The following is an 11,957-nucleotide window of genomic DNA, read 5'->3' as shown; positions in this document are numbered from 1 at the left end:
CGCCGGAACCACTGAGCTAAATCCCCAGCCCGGTACATTTTAGGTGTAAAATACAGTTACGTACATCACTGGGATCTTGTACCATTACATGAGTATCTTGGTTCTTATTTTTCCCCCTTCCCCTGCCCTCCTTTCACCCCCTCCACCCCTCCCTATTTGCAAAGACTTTGTTTCCATTTTTTTCCTTTTCTCATATTTTTTCTTTTCCCTTCTTTCCTTTCCCTTAACCCTCCCACTTCCCCTGCTCCTTTAGACCTTTACTTCCTATTATAGAATATCAATTATACATTTTTTAAATTACAATATCAAGATCTAGGAGACAATGTGTGTTAAACTATTTAAAAATAATAAAAGATGCAGAATAATTTAAAACCACATCATTGATATTTTGATGAAGATGAAGATGAGGAGGGGTACTGCAGCCTAAGGCTAAAAGAATTTTACTAAAGGGCCGGGGATTTAGCTTAGTGCTTCTGCCACCTGCCTCGAAAGTGCAAGGTCCTGAGTTCGATCCCCCGTACCAAAAAAACAAAGCAAAGAATTTTACTAACTTGCCTAAAAGGCCACACAGCTAGTGAATACATAGAAATCAAACCCTGGTTTGTATTATTTTAAGCAGTGTGCAGAAGAACACTCTGGTAATAGAATCTCAGGAAGCGTCTGGCCTTAGGCCAGCCCATGTTCAGTCTTGATATTGAGTGTGTACTTTCCTGTTTGTGTGCATCTGTTCAGGGTCCTTGTGTCTTTGAGAGACCTCCTTATGATATTTGCATATATAGCTTTCCTCCAGAATTGTGCTGCTGGCAGCAATTAGTTTTTTTAGTCTTAAGTTTCATGGTTCAAACTGTATATTTGATATAGACCTTTATGTAAGTCTTTTCCATCTTAATTTGGAAGCAATGTCAATATTATTCTGGATATGAATTTTTTAGATAGCTGTTTATGGAGGCCTTAAACTATTAGGCATCTTGCATAGTTATATATATATTTTTTGAGACAGGGTCTGGCTATGCAATTCAGACTGGCTTTGAACCCACTACGGAGCCCAGCTGGCCTTGAACTCACAGTGATCCTCCTGCCTCAGCCTTCTGAGTGCTGGGATTACAGGCATGTGGCACCACGCCTAGCTCCCTTTTGTATATACTTTAAATCAGCACTGGAGTTACAGTGCACTTTTAAAGGAAGACATTGACTGATGGAACTCTACAAAAATTTCAGGGAACATTTTCATATCCAATCAAGGGAACAGAAGGAGACTTTTTGTTTTTCGGATTGGCACCCTGTACTTAACCAACCTTGAATTTGGCTAGGACATCTGGGTTAATATCCTGGCCCTGGCACCAAGTACCAAGGAATCTTGGCCAGAACTAGTCAAGAGCTTGTTTTTTTTTAAATCTCCATCTGGCACCTCCAAAAGGACAGATTCCACTAGCAGTAACTCCCTGTGTGGGTCTGTTTTTTCAATTGTCTGTTTATTGTGGTCCAGCAATAAATCTTAAAAAGTATCCTTTGCCTCAGCACCACCAAAAAAAAAAAATTCTTTGTAAGACCTCTGAAAAGAGTAAGTAGTCCTATTACAGAATCCCTGTTGGAAAGTCTATCTGGTATCTCAGCCCTGGGGAAATATATATTCTCATCTGTGGCTTCTCAGAAATCATAGTGAGACTAAGACAGACCTTTTGCTACCCTAATGCTATATATAAGCATAAGTTTATACCTAATTAAGTACAGGTAGCTTGATATTTGTATTCTCTTTTGCTTTCTTGTATCTAAGAATAGCTTAGTTTAGATCCCAGTTTACTTATTTTTATTTTTTTGGTACTGGGGATCGATCTGGGGTCCTTGCGGTTGCACAGCAGGCGGTGAAACCACTGAGCTAAATCCCCAGCCCTAGGGTAGTTTTTTTATAGCCTATGTGAAAGAAAACTATTAGGGGTGGGGATTTAGCTCAGTGGTCCTGCTGCTTACCTCAAAAAGCGGAAGGTCCCAAGTTCAATGCCCAGTACCAAAAAAAAAAAAAAAAAAAGAAAAGAAAACTTTATTAGTGTTTCCTTGTCATGGATGACTAGATAAAAGTGTATGTTTCTTTATCACCCTATCTCTAATTTCTGTTGTAAGGAATATGTAGCTTGTTTAGGTTGTTACAACTGAGAATCTAGCATTAGAATCAAATTTGGTTTTTAGAAAATATTTTCTTGTGAAGTTTTCTTTGAGGTGCTTAGATTTATATGTATCAGTTTTATAATGGCCCTTACGTTTTAGTAATACATGGTCTCTTAAAATACATCAATTCTTGGGCTGGGGATTTAGCTCAGTAGTTCTAGCGCCTGCCTTGCAAGTGAAAGGTCCCGAGTTCAATCCCCAATACCAAAAAACAAACAAATAAAAAACATGAATTCTTTGTTTTGTTTTTTTGGGGGGTACCGGAGATCAAACTTGGGACCTTCTGCTTGCGAGGCAGGCGGTGGAACCACTAAGCTAAATCTCTGGCCCAAAAAACATGAATTCTTATCAAGTGTGGTGCTGCATTCTTGTAATCCCACCTACTCAGGAGGCTGAAGCAGGAAGATTGCAAATTGAAGGCCAGTCTGAGTACTTTAGTGAGATCCTGTCTCAAAAAGGGGCTGGGTGCCACCTGCTGTGCAAGTGCAAGGACCCGAGTTCAATCCCCGGTACCAAAAAAAAAAAAAAGTGGGGGGGTGGGCTGGGAATGTGGCTCAGTGATAGAACACTTGCCTAGCACTCATGAAGCCCTAGATTCAGTTCCTAGTATCACACCAAAAAACCCGAATAACTTCTCTCCCCCAAAATCCCAAAACTCTCTCTCACTGTATGTAGGTTCTTTGTATAAATTATTATTATTATTTATTTATTTATTTATTTATTTATTTTTTTGGTACCAGGGATCAAACTCGGGTCTTTGCGCTTACGAGGCAGGCGGTGGAACCACTGAGCTAAATCCCTGGCCCTCTTTGTATAAATTATAAAGCATACACATATATGTAAACACAGCAAAAGCAAATTTTTCATAGTTGTACTTGCCCAGAGGTAATCATTTCATTATTTTGAGGTGTATTTTTTTTTTTTTTCTGGTACCGGGGATCCAACTCGGGTCCTTGCACTTGCGCAGCAGGCGGCAAAACGACTTGAGCTAAATCCCTGGCCCTGCAGTGTATGTTTCTAAGCTAGGCCTGGTCACACACTCCTCGAATCCCAGCACTCCAGAGGCTGAATCAGGAAGATCATAAGTTTAAGGCGAGCTTAGATTACATAGTGAGACTTGTCTCTTTGCTGGGGATTTAGCTCAGTGGTGCTGCTGCCTATTCTGTAAGAACAAGGTCCTGAGTTTGATTCCCGGTACCAAAAAACCCCCCAAAACCAAAAAAACCCAAAAATCATAGTGAGGACTGGGGATTTTTAGCTCAGTGGTTCCGCGCAAGGTCCTGAGTTTAACTGCCTGTACCAAAACAAAAAAACCATAGTGAGACTTGTCTCAAAATAAATAACCAAAAAAAGTATATCTGTGTAGTCTTTTTTTTTTCCTTTTGTTGGAGATTGAACATAGGGCCTTCACATTGAGCCACATCCTCAGCCTTTTTTACTTTTTTTTTTTTTTGGTACCAGGGAATTGAACTCAGTACCTTGTGCTTGTGAGGCAGGTGTGGTGCCACTGAGCCTTTTTTACTTTTCTGAGACAGGGTCTCAATGAGTTGCTGAATTGTCTAGGTTGGGCTTGAACTCCTGATCCTCCTGCCTCAGCTTCCCACAGTGTTGGGATAATAGGCATGCACCACCATATCTGCTCTTTCCAGTCTTTTTTCTTTATACTTTAAAAAAAATATTCACATCTGGACCTGTATTTCAGGGTTTTTTTTTAAGCTGTGGATGAAGCCCAGGGCCTCATGCATGCTAGGTAAGCACCCTATCACTAAGCTACACCCCAGTCTATATTTCTGTTTTTAAAGAATTAAGAATATAATGTTTTCACTAGCAGTATCTTAGCAAGTTAGTGTGGGGAATCAGAAGAACTACTAAGTATGAGGTCCTGGATTTGCCAGTGCCTTACTTCTGTTTTATTGAACTTGCTTTTGTTGTTGTTTTGAGACAGGGTCTTGTTCAGCCTGGTCTTGAACTAGCTGTGTAGCCCAGGCTGGCCTTGAGCTCACAGTGATTCTTCAGCCTCAACCTCCAGAGTGCTGGGATCACAGGTGTGCGCCACCACACCCAACTTGTCATATGAATTTGGGCAAGTTGTTTGTCCTTTGTCAGTCTGCTGCTTTCTGTGTCCAGTAGGGTAATGCATACCCTGCCCTCTCTGCCATGGGTTTACTGGACTGATGAAGGGGTAATGGATGAGTTGCCCCTGATAAACCTTGGCTATCTTTTAAGGTGGGATGGGTGGTATAGAGGCAGTCTTCATGCTTTCAAATACCCAAGAGGCCAGGGGAGGGGACAGTGGAGGAAGGCCAGGTCTATCTCTGGCTGCCTTTGGATCCCCTGCATTTGTTCTGTGCAGGGTTACATTGACAGTAAAGCTTTTCAGATGAGTGTGCCCAGTAGAACTGTCTTAAAATAAAGGGATGGGAATACAGTGCAGTGGTTGAGCACTGGCTTAGCATGCCTAGCCTATGGGCGCAGTCCCCAATATCCTCCTTCCCCCACACAAAGAAAAACCTCCTAAAATTCAGTAATTATTAGAATTCTTCTTTTTCTTTTCCCTGTAATCCTTGTGTCTTCCTCATCTTCTGTTGTGAAAGGAAGTTAGGTTTCAACTCCTCAGTTTTAATCTTTCACTTAAATCAAAATTGGGCTAGGTATGGTGTCACACAGCCTGAAATCCTAGCACTTCGGAGGCTGAGGTAGGATGGTTGCAGTGAGTTTGAGGCCAGACTGAACTATAGATGAGAGCCTGTCTCAATAAACAAAAAAAAAACCCCAAAGAATTGGGATAAAATACTTTTCCTGGTAGGGGAAATTAAAACCTTTCTTCCTGCCATATTTTAGAAACTTAATTTGAGTAGGAGTGTCTTGCCATTATTGAAGGGCATATTTTTAATGAACAGTTGTCAGCAAAGACTTGTAATTTATGAGGTGTTACATACTTAGCGTGGAAAAGCAACTTGTGTCCCTCATGTTGGAACTTGTGCCTTTCCAACTTTCAGGGCCTTTTGTATGTTTGTCAGCTTTATTTCCTACAGTTTAATTAAAGGTGGGTATTTTTTCTCTAAGGTCTGATAGTACTTGCTGTGTGTGTCTGTGTGGGTGGTTACCTAAGCATGTGAAAATAACCAATTCTGCCAGATGTGGTGGTGCATAATAGCTATAATCCTAGCTATTTGGGAGGCTGAAACAGGAAAATCACAAGTTTAAGTCCAGTCTGGGCAATTTAGTGAGACCCTGTCTCAAAAAATAAAGCTGGGCATGGTGGCACACACCTGAAATCCCAGCAGTCTGGGAGGCTGAGGTAGGAAGATCTGCAGTTTGAGCCCATTCTGGGCAATTTATTGACTTAGTGGGACCTTATCCCAAAATAAAAAAGGAAGGTGGGGAGGTGCTGTGGCTGAACTCAGTGCAAAGGCCCTGGCCTTAATCTCCAGTATTGGAAAACAGCAACAAACACTGAAGTTGGTTATAAAGTCTAGATGAAACCAAATCCTAGATACCATTGACAACATCAATGGTTGCTCAGAAATTTATGGATTAGTGAATGTATTTTGTTTTATTTATTTTTTGTTTAGTGAATGCATTTTGGTAGACTGATCTCATCTCTTGAATAGCCAGGTGACCTGTAGTTTTGTGAAATGTTACTTTTTCTATTGAATCTCAGGTCCTGCAGCAGCTAGTACATTTGCTTATTTGCAGAGTAAAAACAAAGCTTTTCTATATATATATATAGAAAAAAACCAATAAGGAATTGCTTGATTCTTCTATGGGTTGTCTGTGTTCTTTTCTTGTTCAGAACAAGCAGTTGGTGTGCTTTGGCTTTTAGTATGGGCCATGCCTGTCTGCTAAAGGGCAAGCAACAATGTGCCTTCCTTTTGGAAGACTGGAAAGAGAAGCCAGTTTTAATATATTTTGAGAGTGACTCTTTCATCTTGCTGCTATTTATGACAGATCAGAAAGTTTTTCTTCTGACATCTTTTGTTCCTTCCTTCCCTTTCTTTATTTCTTGGTGCTGCTAGGGATTGAACCCAGGGGCTTCTCACTGAACTACATCCCCAGCCTTTAAAAAACATTTTTTTTTTTTTGAGACAGGGTCTTGCTAAGTTGCTTAGAGTAAGCTTGAACTTGTGCAGATTAAAAACCTTTGTTCATCAGTATGCTTTGGGGTCAGGAGTCTTTAATCTGGAGATGGGGCTTTAAGCCCTAGGCCTAGACTGTATAGTAACTGACCTTGCCAAGAGACTTCACTGTTAGAATCACTTTCCTTGGTAGTAAAATGAGGAAGTTGTACTGGATCGGTAAGATCTCTTCTTATTTCAAAAAAAAAAAAAAAAGGTCAATCTGTGAATCTGTGAAGATGTCTCCTTATTCTAAAATTTTATGTTGTTATATAAAGCACATTGCTCCTTTTTACACATTAGTGTAATTGACTGCTTCTGACCTGTTGTTGTTGTTGTTTTTTAGAACCGGGGATCGAATACTTCTGACTATTAAGTAAATTGTTCTGGGAGATACTAACCAGGGCTAGTAATTTCAGTCTTTTTTTTTTTTTTTTTTTTTTGTGGTACTGAGAATTGAACCCAGGGCTTTTCCATTGAGTTGTATCCCTAGCTATATATATATATATATATATATATATATATATTTATTTATTTATTTATTTATTTTTTTTGAGACAGGGTCTTTCTAAGTTGCTGAGTTGCTCGGGCTGGGCTTGAACTTGTTGTTTTTTTTTTTTTTGGTACTGAGGATCGAACTTGGGTCCTTGCGCTTGGGCACCAGGCTGCCAAAACCACTGAGCTAAATCCCTGGCCCTGGGCTTGAACTTGTGATCCGCCTTGCCTCTGCCTCCCAGAGTGCTAGGATTACAAGTATGTGGCATTTACACAGTTTTTATCTCTTTTAGGATCTGTCTCTAAACCAGAGGTATATGTTAGAATTACAAAGTTGCAAGAATATTATAGAATGTTGTGTAAATGAGCAGAATAGCTCAAATTATTCAGATTTCCATGGTTTTTCTTTTAAATTCTTTTGCAGATGGAAGAACTTTGGGAGGCTGCTTATTTTTGTATATGTAAGTCATACGAGCAAAATAAATCCTCACTGCAACTGAGCTATGCAGAGATGTTCATTGCAGACAGTTGCATCATAGCACAGAGTTCTGTCGTTAAAAAAACATTGCCTAATGTCCCAGCCCTCTGCCTGGGTTGGGCTTTAACTCTCCCTCATTCCTTTTTAGAACTCCTCTGGGTACAGCTTGTACTCTGTACAGTGTCATATACACTTAAGATTTTAAAAACATGTAATTTTCAAGCACAACATAATTTTCAAAGTGTTATGCCTATTTCTGGTTGATGGATGGATTTCACTATTTGCCATTAGTGTCTTATGTCTGATGTTCTCAAAACAACCCTTAATATTGACAGTTTGATTTTATAAATTAAATTGTTTGGCAAATCAGATTTGACAGTGCAAGGTGTAATCCCAATACTGTACTCTGGGAGGCTGAGGCAGGAGGTTTATAAGCTCGAGTTTAGCCTGGGCAACTTAGCAAAACCCTTTTTTCCCCTCCTGTTTAGATTTATTGACTCCTTTTATCACATTGAAACCTTAAAGTATTTTGCATAGCATATATAACTGTACATAATTTAGTTCCATTGCCACCCTTAAAACTTCCTGTCTGCCCAGTCTCATCTTCAACTACCCCCATCCTCCTGCCTCAGCCTTCTGAGTGCTAGGATTACAGAAGTGCGCCACCACACCTGGCAACAAGACTTTTTTTTTGCGGTACCAGGCATTGAACTCAGGACCTTGTGCTTGCAAGGCAGGCGCGGTGCCATTGAGCTACATCCCGGCCCTTACTTCCAATTTCGAAAAGATAAAGTCCTTGGGGCCAGGGATGTAGCTCAGTGGCACCGCACCTGCCTCACAAGCCCAAGGTCTTGAGTTCCATCCCCGGTACCAAAAAAAAAAAGAAAAAGAAATTGGAAGTAAAACTCCCTTGTGACATCTTTTGAATTAAGAGCCAATTAATTTTCTGACCCTTACTGGCTTATGTCCTTTACTGTTTTAGTAGGCTTTGTTTTTCTTTTGGTATGGGGGATCGAACATGGGACCTTGCGCGAGGCAGGCACCGGCACCATTGAGCTAAATCTCCGGCCCTTAGGCTTTTCACATTTTAAACATTGACTACTCTATGCACTTATCTTTTATCTTTTGTAGTTTAATTTTACTAGAAATAAGTAGGTTTTTGTTTTTAGTACTAGAGATTGAACCCAGGGACTATTGAGCTACATTCCTAGGCCTCTTTTTTTTGGTACCGGGGATCGAACTTGGGACCTTGCTCTTGCAAGGCAGGTGGCGGAACCACTGAGCTAAATGCCTGACCCCCTAGGCCTCTTTTTGGGGTATGGGGCTTACTAAATTGTCCAGACTATCCTGAAATGGGATTATAGGCATATACTGCCACACCTGGAAGCTTGCTGTTGTAATCTGTTAATTGTACCTATTTGAGACTGACCTTTTAAAAAAGTTATATATTGTATATGAAATATACACGTGTACTTATTACAGAGAAAAAGCAGTGACACTAGATCTAGTGGTCCCAGTTCTGCAAGGTAACAGAGTCTAAAGAATATGCAGAATGCTGCCCCCTGGAATCATGCTAACATTTGTTTTGATAAGTGAGGGCTTTGGTTATGAATCCAGGGTGATGACAGTGGGGGCCATGCAGAGGCGATAGGACGCTTTGTGGGGTTACACAGGCCTAGAGATGGCTGAAGAAGTGTTGGTGTCTGAATAGTAGACAATAGAATGGGAAAAGGATAGACTCCATGACTGTTCTTCAGTAACCCACCCTGGGAAGGCTCACTGATCACAACTTAGCGGACACCTTCCCTTGTTGTGAGGGAAGATGATGACCGTGTTTTGGGAGATAGTTCTGCATGCATATCCTCACATCTGGCTCGGTAGAGTTGGTATAATAAGTAACTCTGCTAGAGATGAAGTTGCAGACATGGTGGTGATGTGTAGAACTGAATCCAAGTCCGGACACATGGTGCCATCATTTTCCTTGGCTCTCCCCATATCTCCTTTTCCTTTCTGTTAACACAGTTTGTCATTTTGTGGCATGCTTTATAATTGATACAGGAAATGATAACGGAGATGAAATATGAAATATTATATCTCCCAACCTGTTAGAAGTCTGATACGCTGAGCTGGTGTTCTCTGAAAATCAAAGAATGAATTCTAGGAACAGCAGAGGTTAAGAGTAGGAAGCTATTTATTGAAAGGATAGCTCCTGAGAGGCGGGAGGGATCCCAAATGAGTAGCTGGGGACCCCACCATATAGGGGAGTTTTATGAAGTAAAACTCATGTGGGTACAACATGGGGCACATCCAATAAGGTTACAAGTCTAGTTACTTAGGTAATAGTGATCCAGTTGGAAACAAGCCACATAACAAGCGTGGATGGAAAGAACAAAGACTTCTAGGAAACGGTGGGTCCGAGGTCCTGGTCACCCACCGAGGTGGCTATCTAGACTTCATTAGGTCCAGTGTTTATCCTTTGAGGAAGTATACAGGTCTGGTCATTTTGTCTTTCTCCCTTTTTTGTTTTTTGGTACTGGGGATCGAACTCGGGTCCTTGTGCTTGTGCAGCAGGTGGCAAAACCACTGAGCTAAATCCCCAGCCCCATCTTGTCTTTCTCTTCAGGCCCAATCTCCAACAGACATGTCTCTGGCGGTAGTTGTAATGTATTTCACCTTTTTCCTGACTCTCTTGAGAACCTAGCCTTGTCTGACTGGCTACAATATTTCTACCTAACTCAGCTATCTAATAATATAGTGATTTGGGATGTGATTTGTTTGTTTGTTTGTTTGCTTTTTTGAGTCATGGTCTCACTGTAGTTCATGTTGGCCTTGGACTCAATAGCACAGGCTGGCCTCAGTCCTCTTGCCTCAGCTTCCCAAGTGCTGGGATTACAGGTGTGCACCACCACACCTGGCATGATTTTGGATGTGCATTAATTTACAACTACACAAATGTTATTACTAGCTCTGTTTTTAGCTTGTGGATTAACTATAAGTTTATCAAAAGAAGTAATAAAAAACATGTAATTTGAGCTATGAGAGAGGAGTCAGAAGCCACTTTCAGTGCCTGACAGTTCTGTTTCTTCAGCCAGGTGGTCTTGAGGGTTATCTTCAAGCTAAATTAAGAAGGTGCTTTTTATATTCTCTATGAGAAATTAAATAATGAAATGTTCTTTTTTTTTTGGTACCGGGGATTGAACTTGGGTCCTTGCGCTTGCGCAGCAGGCGGTGAAACCACTGAGCTAAATCCGCAGCCCTGAAATATTCTTAATTTCATGTTTCACTTTGTATAGAGGTGTTTAGTTTGTTCTGAGTTGTAGGTTCCTTTTCTGTAAAGCTTAGACTTTGTGCTGTATCTCACTAATTTATGTTATTAAGAGCACCATTATTTCCAGATGCCACGTTTTCTGGACAAATTGGAGACATTACTCTACCCTTTTAGGCATATTCCTCAAGAGCAGAGCTAACTGTGGAAAATAGGTTCTATCTTTTTCTACTTTGGAACATAACTTTCTTTCACTTATATATGGTTATTTCTGGCAGAGCTGTGTGGCCTTTTCCTGAGTCTTGGAATGCTGGGTTAGTCATGGAGGGTGAGGAAACGGGGCAGATTGCAATTTTCCCTTTTATCCCAACAGGCACCAGCCATGGTAGACATCCCACCCACATTTCAGATTTTACCCTGCAACCCTTAAATCAGCCTCTTAGTTTCTGCTGAAACCAAAAGGCTCCAGTGCCCAGTGTTACCATCTCCCTAGTTGATCTTGCAGGTTTTACATTGATTTGAAGCAGTGGCCTTTCTGTGTCCTCTACCCAAAGCTGTGTTTGGCGGCTTCCACATGTTTTCTTTTGTCTAAGGGGTGAGCTTCTGGGAGGCCAGCGCTGATGATGACTGGAGGTGGCGCTGTAGTTTTTGGTGGTACTAAGGGTTAAAGCCAGGGCTTTAGCACTTAGTTACATCTCCAGCCCATTTAATTAAAAAAATTTTTTTTGGTACTGGGGATCAAACTCAGGTCCTTGCGCTTGTGCAGCAGGTGGTGGAACCACTGAGCTAAATCCCCGGCCCCCTAATTTTTAAATTTTGAGACAGAGTCTTGCTCAGTTGCCCAAGTAACACTCAAACTCGCAATCCCCCTGCTTCAGCCTAAGTGCTGGGATTCTGGGCATGTGTCAGCACACCCTGCTCTGAGATGGCTTTATGTTACCCAGCATCTGTTTGAATTGACTGAGCACTCATACCCTTTCCAGGTGTCTCTCTTAGAGTGGACACTGTTCTCTCCAGACCCCGTTGTTTTGCCCTCTAACTCACTGGATTGTTGTCGAGGCAAACACTGATCGATCACAGATACTATCCTGTCATTTGACCACTCTCATGTATGCACAAGAAGTATTCTGTATCTCCGTTCAGAAGCCTGACAAGTTTCCAGATGTTAAAATTTAGGACAATAAAACAGTTAAAATTTTTTCTTCCCTGGACCTTACCTTTGAAATTATAACCAATAGACTTACTTTCTAAGTCCAAGGCAGTGTGCTAGAGTTTGGGGAGTGGAGATATCAGATACTAGTAAGACATGAATAACTGGGCCAGGGATTTAGCTCAGTGGTTCTCCCACCTGCCTCGCAAGTGCAAGGATTCAAGTTTGATCCCCGGTACCCCCCCCCCCAAGACGTGAATAACTGACACTGCAGTCACATCCTTCAGC

The sequence above is a fragment of the Heterocephalus glaber genome, unplaced genomic scaffold (genome assembly GCF_053883595.1).
Source record: "Heterocephalus glaber isolate CG9 unplaced genomic scaffold, H.glaber_assembly_v1.0 deba00001687, whole genome shotgun sequence".
Classification (NCBI taxonomy): Eukaryota; Metazoa; Chordata; class Mammalia; order Rodentia; family Bathyergidae; genus Heterocephalus; species Heterocephalus glaber.
This window is presented reverse-complemented; position numbering follows the sequence as displayed.